The sequence below is a fragment of the Salvelinus sp. IW2-2015 genome, linkage group LG23, assembly GCF_002910315.2.
Source record: "Salvelinus sp. IW2-2015 linkage group LG23, ASM291031v2, whole genome shotgun sequence".
Lineage (NCBI taxonomy): Eukaryota > Metazoa > Chordata > Actinopteri > Salmoniformes > Salmonidae > Salvelinus > Salvelinus sp. IW2-2015.
The window spans coordinates 23,543,195-23,549,194 of NC_036863.1; the positions used below are offsets into that span (position 1 = coordinate 23,543,195).

Sequence of the window (6,000 nt, forward strand, 5' to 3'; positions counted from 1 at the left end):
TGTTTGTCAAATAACAGGCACACGCCTTCACAATGACGCTTCATTTACCAAATTGATATTTTAGAGAAGTATAGTAAGAAATACAATGGACATATGGTTAATGTTTTGAGTCAATGGTTGTGTGTTGTGTTGTCCAGGCGTAAGTTCTCAGCTACAGCCAACGGTACCTGTGAGGAGGAGCTGATGGAGAAAGTAGGGGCCTGGGACTTTGTAGAATCAACACACAGATCAAACTGCAACTGCTCCAGGTAAATGATGCATACTGTGTTTATTTGTTTGTTTATTTGTTTTCCTCTTGTCTAGGACCTGTACCCTAAGCCCTCTGTAAGGGGATATACTTATAGTTTATTGTGTAGACACAAGCTTTACTTTTAAGGAATTCTTACTCATTGGAAGTCTTACTCAGCAAAACAACATTCGATACGTCAGTCTAAAATCTGAGATGCATTTTCATCTCAATGCATATGACATTCATCTGTATTTGTCTGTTAAGTAACACTCCTGTCAGGGTTCAATAGTAGTGCACAATGTAGGGAATTGGGTGTGATTTAGGACCCAGTGGGAGAGACCCAGGGGCCACTCCGACCTCTAGAAGGCTTTGGTAGGGAGATAGCTGGTCTAAAAATGGAGAGTGGCTGTAGACCCTAATGTTGATAAATGATCTGCTGCATCTAGAGTGGGTTAATGTGTGGATGTGAGGTTGTGAGGTTGACTGTTGCCAGGCTGTTTCTGTTTGGGGGTTGGGACACAGACAGACAGACAATATCACGTGTGTGTGTGTGTGTGTGTGTGTGTGTGTGTGTGTGTGTGTGTGCGTGCGTGCGTGCGTGCTCGTGTGTTCTCTCTGAAGGGGAAAGGCTGCAGTCAGCATGTCCCGCTGCTGTCTCCTGGCAGAAACATACACGGCGGCAGAAACACACGTCACACTGCAGCTTGCACAGAAATAGGTGCTTGACAAATCAAATCAAAGTTTATTTGTCACGTGCGCCGAATACAACAGGTGTTACTTATATATTAAGTGAACAATAGTTAAGTAAAGAAATAAAACAGCAGTAAAAAAGACAGTGAAAAATAACAGTAGCGAGGCTATATACAGTAGCGAGGCTATATACAGTAGCGAGGCTATATACAGGCATCGTTAGTCAGGCTGATTGAGGTAGTATGTACATGTAGATATGGTTAAAGTGACTATGCATATATGATAAACAGAGTACCAGTAGACACTCTGTTCCTTTATGTTCTCTCTCTGGGAGTTTGCTTTGTGTATGTTTGTGTCTTTTTGCCCGAGGAGCCCTTTCACTATAGATTGGGGGAGCCCCTTGTTCTCCACTGGTGGTGTGAGGGAAGGCAGGCTGTGTACAGGGATGCAGTGGGAGAGACCCAGAGGCCAGTCAGACCTCTAGAAGACCTGTTTAAGGAGTGGGTTAATGTGTGGATGTGAGAACTGACTTTGGGGAAGTCTGGCTAGAGGTGTTAATTAGTTGCAGGGAACCTAGAGGAGGGGTTCCCTAACTCTTTGGGGCTTGGGACCCCTGTTGTGATAGCAAATTCATCAGAGACTCCTCATAATCAGAACACACCTCTAGTGAGAGAAAAATACCATACAAGGAGTTCTACTATGACTTTGGCAGTGCATGACTGGATGAACCAAGTCTCAGGAAGGAACATTTTAAAGGCTCATCTCTGAGCATTGGATCATTTTTCCCCCCAGTTTTCAAGCACATTTCCTGCAATWCTACACATTTTGTCACGGGGCAGATAATTGTTTTGGGTTGTTGCAGCTTTAAAGCGAATTCAAAATAATTGAAAAAGAATGTGGATACCAATATACCAATATCCCTGTGAGCTTCCCAGGTCTATTTTTCTGTGTTTTATATATATTTCCACACTATGAGTTTGGAATAATACTGTGAAATTGCCAAAATTATGATAATGCCCTTTTAGGTAAGAGCTGTTTAAAAAGACAGCCTGAAATTTCTGCCTGTTTTGGTGGGAGTGAGTTTTGGCCTTCTATGGTGACATCATCATGCAGTAAATTAGTTAATAGACCAATAAGAAAAAGYCTGCCAATAAAAGCACATTTTCAGTTTTCCCCTCCCCATAAACAACTCCGAGACAGTTCTTACTTGAGAAATTTGTATTTTCTAAGAAGCAATTTTTATTTATCTTTGACCATTTTAATTGAAAACAATCACAGTAAGGTACTTAATCGTTACCCAGATTTGATATTGAGATTTAAAAAATGGCTGCATTGGACCTTTATGAACATAAATTGTAGATAATAATATTACATTGTATTGTATTGCACCCTCTAAACTTATTCCACGGATCCCTTGACCAAAATTTGTTTAATATGTTGTTGTTAGTAATATTCATGAAAACAAATTAAATGTAAAGAAAGAAAGAAAGAAAGAAAAACTTTGAGAATCCCTGACCTAGAGTACTGGAGGTGACATTGAAAAGGGAATTCCTGTGTGTGCAGCTCAAATTCTAATGGCTATCGGCTTGGCTGCAGGAAGTTGTTTGTGTGTGTGTGTTATTGTTTACCCACTCGGCATATTATTTTTGCTGCGTCTTGCCGCTCTCTGCCTGCTGACAGTTAAACAGCCCGGTTATATTATAATCCTGTGAAGTAGTGGGAAGGACAACAGCTACCTCCCTCCCTCAACATGCTGCCTGCTCCACAACCACAAGAGTAGCCTGTGGTTACCGTGCTGACAGACCACCAGCCAAATAACATCCCGGTGCCCCCTCTAGCTGAGCTGACCCTGAGTTGACCCCCCTCATTCTGCTCCTCCCCCCACAGCCACTAGCCAGTGTGATAGCCTGACTTTAGATTTATTGCTCCTCGGCAGTGGTGTAAAGTACTGAAATAAAAATACTTTAAAGTACTACTTAAGTAGTTTTTTGGTGTATCTGTACTTTACTATTTATATTTTTGAGAACTTTTACTTTTACTTCACTACATCCCTAAAGAAAATAATGTACTTTCGACTCCATACATTTTCCCTGACACCCAAAAGTACTCGTTACATTTTGAATGCTTAGCAGGACAGGAAAATTATCCAATTCACGCTCTTATAGACAAAATCCCCGGTCATCCCTACTGCCTCTGATCTGACAGACTAACTAAACACAAATACTTAATTTGTAAATGATGTCTGAGTGTTTGAGTATGCCCCTGACTATTTGTAAATAATGGTTTGCTTAATATAAGGAATTTGAAATTATTTATACTTTTACTTTTGATACTTAAGAATATTTTATTAATTATATTTACTTTTGTTACTTAAGTATATTTAAAACTAAAGACTTGTAGTATTTTACTGAGTGACTTTCACTTTTACTTGAGTCATTTTCTATTAAGGTATCTTTACTTTTACTCAAGTATGACACATGAGTACTTTTTCCACCACTGCTCCTCGGTCCCCTTACAGTGAAACATGAGAGGTAACTTAGTGGCTGCCTCTCCCCGGGCCTGAACTGGGGACAGTGTGTGTGTTTGAGTGTTGACAGCAGAGGTGGTGGTGGTATGCACTGGGCCAGGGTCAGCAGTAACAGGCAGGCTGGTTAGCAGGGGAGCTTGACTCAGCCAGAGCTTTATGGGGTCTGGTCACGACGCGACACACACGATGGTCACAGAGGGGCCAGGCCAGGTGTCTGACAGGGCAGCCTAGAGAGCTTTGGGGGCCTAAGGGCTGGGGACCACCACAACACATTCCAGACAATTTAAACCCAACCAGAAACAGGTCTCCTTCCAACCTGGGCCATGTTCAGGAGGGCACACACGCTTCACTCAGTTTTCTCCCCAATAAACACAGCCTTTGGGGAATGCTCTATTCTAGTGGGTGTGAGCTAGACAAGATGCATGGTTCTGGTTGTGGTTAGGAGGCCAATAGAGTGCAGGATAATAACATCAGTTTAATATGTTTGTTAGAGTAGCATCAGCATGACATGAGGAGTTTATTAGATTTGAGAGGAATTCATTTGTTTATTTTACAGTGGCAAGAAAAAGTATGTGAACCCTTTGGAATTACCTGGATTTCTGCATAAATTGGTCATAAAATGTCACAACAATAGTGTGCTTAAAATAATAACACACAAATTATTGTATTTTTCTTGTATATTTTGAATACATAATTTAAACATTCACAGTGTAGGTTGGAAAAAGTATGTGAACCCTTAGGCTAATGACTTCTTCAAAAGCTAATTGGAGTCAGAAGTCAGCTAACCTGGAGTCCAATCAATGAGACGAGATTAGAGATGTTAACATCTCACCTGGTTGTTCCACAGCGCTTCTGGCAAAATGTTCTGTGGACAGATGAAACTACAGTTGAGTTGTTTGGAAGGAACACACAACACTATGTGTGGAGAAAAACAGGCACAGCACACCAACATCAAAACTTCATCCCCACTGTAAAGTATGGTGGAGGGAGCATCATGGTTTGGGGCTGCTTTGCTGCCTCAGGGCCTGGACAGCTCGTTATCATCAACGGAAAAATGACTTCCCAAGTTTATCAAGACAGTTTGCAGGAGAATGTTAGGCTATCTGTCCACCAATTGAAGCTCAACAGAAGTTGGCTAATGCAACAGGGCAACGACCCAAAACACATAAGTAAATCAACAACAGAATGGCTTCAACAGAAGAAAATACGCCTTCTGGAGTGGCCCAGTCAGAGTCCTGACCTCAACTCGATTGAGATGCTGTGGCATGACCTCGAGAGCAGTTCACATCAGACATCCCAAGAATATTGCTGAACTGAAACAGTTTTTTAAAGAGGAGTGGTCCAAAATTCCTCCTGACCGTTGAGCAGGTCTGATCCGCAACTACAGAAAACGTTTGGTTGAGGTTATTGCTGCCAAAGGAGGGTCAACCAGTTATGAAGTCCAAGGGTTCACATGCTTTTCCCACCCTGCACTGTGAATGTTTACATGGTGTGTTCAGTAAAGACATGAAAACGTATAATTGCCAGATTGGTCCTTTGACTGGTTACATTTACTTTTAACACAAAGCAAATGAGTAAAAAGTAGGAAGTGAAAGATCTACAGTTTACTATATGTAATTGGGAATAAATGTAATGAATGTGTTTCATACTATTTGCTCAATATACATCTGCATTAAATATGTATGCAATATAAATCTGCGTTAAATATATTTTCAGTATAAATCAGCATTAAATATGAATTCAATATAAATGTACACATCTCAAACACCTGACTTTGAGTCTGAATTTAAATGTTCTGTAGATCAGTTTGTTTTTGGTAATTGATTGAAGTAGATCAGTGTTGCCTCTCAACACTGTTTATTGAGCTAATGAATACACAACCTTAACACAGGTGAAGGAATGGCATTATTGTTTGTCTTGCAGTGAGACATGTAAATTACATGCTTTCTCTTCCTCTGTTTCCTTCCAGGCATAAAGCCCTGAAACAGCGAGGTGGTGGTACCCCGGGCCAYCCCCAGTCAGCAGGCCAGCCCACCCACACCCAGCCACCCACCAAGCACAAGACTGGGGGTGACAAGCCAGAGAAGAGCGACAAGCAGACCAAGAGGCCACAGACACCCTTCCACCACCGCAGCGCCGCCTGCGATGACGTTACCATGGAGACGAAGGCGGCAGGCCAGAGGCTTGCCATGAGGGCCCAGCAGGAGCGGGGTCGCTTCCCTGGCCTCCACCCTGCCGACGGTGTCACCAAGACCCCCCAGCGGCACGACGGAGGGGTGGGTAGTGCCGGTGGTTCCTCAGAGATGACAGGTTCCCCCCAGCCCCCTCCCCTCAGCCCCCACCCCTGTGAGCGCGACAGAGGAGAGGAGACGGGTGACGGCTCTTTAAAGAACCCCTCCACCCCACCCCACAGCCAACACTTCTACCAGTCACCCCCGGAGCCCTGCCTGGCGGAACAGAAGGGTGGCGTCGGGGACCACCGTGGACTGGATGGCCTGGCCCAGCACTTCCACCACCCCCACACGGCCTACCCACCCGAGCCCAGTGAGATAAG

The 6,000-nt window shown here is 43.3% G+C and overlaps 1 pseudogene; it reads left to right on the forward strand.

Annotated features, from left to right (window-relative positions):
* LOC111950517 (mediator of RNA polymerase II transcription subunit 13-like) overlaps positions 1-6,000 on the forward strand; it is a 167,437-nt pseudogene that overhangs the window by 124,594 nt on the left and 36,843 nt on the right.